Below are 1,565 nucleotides of genomic sequence, written 5' to 3' on the forward strand. Positions count from 1 at the left end.
GCGGGGCTCCGCCGGCTCCCTCCCGGCTCCCCCTCCCCGAGCCCCGAGCCCGGAGCCGCCTCCTCCCGCGCGGCGAGGCCGCCTCTCTCCGAGGTCCGCCTCCTGCTCGCCCTCCCTCCCCAGCTTCGGCAGCCTAGCATTCCTCAGATCCTCCTCTTCTGAGCGCCCAGGTGTGCTGCGCTTTGCAGGAGACCTTTTAATAACTGACCCACACGCTGACCCACACGCAGTTCTCGAGATGTCACCTTGGCGGAGACCTACACAGACGTAAGGGGTTTGTATATTGCCCTTCACAAGTTGGCAGCTTTCAGCACTGAGGAAGGCTCTTCTGTACTCATTATCCTGTTGACCTGTCCATTTATTTATTTATTTTATTTTTTATTTTTTTGCAGTTTCTGGCCGGGGCTGGATTTGAACTTCCCACCTCTGGCATGCGCCCTACTCCTTTGAGCCCAATCGTTTTTCGTTGTTGTTGTTGTTGTTGTTTGAGGCAGAGTCTTACTTTGTTGCCTTGGGTAGAGTGCCGTGGCGTCATCACAGCTCACAACAACCTCAAACTCCTGGGCTCGTGTGAACTCCTTGCCTGAACCTCCCAAGTTGCGAGTACTACAGGCACCTGCCACAGTGCCCGGCTACTTTTTCTATTTTTAGTAGAGACGGGGGTGGGAGTAGCCCTTGCTCTGGCTCAGGCTGGTCTCCAACTCCTGAGTTCAAGCAGTCCACCTGCCTCAGCCTCCCAGAGTGGTGGGATTACAGGTGGGAGCCATCGCGCGCCACCAAACTGGTCGTTTTAGTAATACTGTTTTCTGCCTCCTTCGCCCCTGTTCTGGTGACTGAGAAAAGAGGTCACGGGCAGCCCTAAAGCCATGTATGGCCTGGAAAAGCCCTTTTTGTGAACCTTAAATTGGAATGCCTTAAGGAGTAGAATGCCACCCGCCCTCCTGTACAGAAGTTCCTGTTATTGGATGTTTGAAGGCGGTACCTTTGTTACCCTTGGCTAAGCTGAGTATGTTCTGCCAGGTAAACTGCCGCGCCCTCTCTATTGAAGAGCTGTTAAGTTGGTTTATTTTAGCAAACAAGGGACATAGGCTAGGAGGACATCTGACTGCATCATGATCACAGCTGCCCTCTGTGTGGAAGGTAAGTGGCTGCTGGGATCCTAGCAGGTCAGCACCATTTATCCCAAAGATTAAAGAACGGACACGGTATACCCACAAATCACAAACATTTTACACAAATCTTGCTGGAGTTAGCATAAAATGTCTTTCACGGGGAAAAATTTTGGAAGTGAGAAATAATAACCGATTTCCACGATTCTATGTTCCCATTTCCAGCTCTTAACATATGATAATGGCATAACAACACTGATTTTGCTGTGTGGCCATTAGACTTACATGGGTGTAATTCTGAAATTGATTGTGCCACACATTTTTCTTTAAAAATGTGTGAGAGTATGCTCAGTGCCTATAACTCAGCGGCTAGGGCGCCAGCCACATACACTGGAGCTGGAGGGTTCGAATTCAGCCCCAGCCTGCCAAACAACAATGACAACTACAACCAAAAAA

This window comes from Otolemur garnettii, unplaced genomic scaffold (assembly GCF_000181295.1).
Source record: "Otolemur garnettii isolate 467f Iridium unplaced genomic scaffold, OtoGar3 scaffold00063, whole genome shotgun sequence".
NCBI classification, from domain to species: Eukaryota; Metazoa; Chordata; class Mammalia; order Primates; family Galagidae; genus Otolemur; species Otolemur garnettii.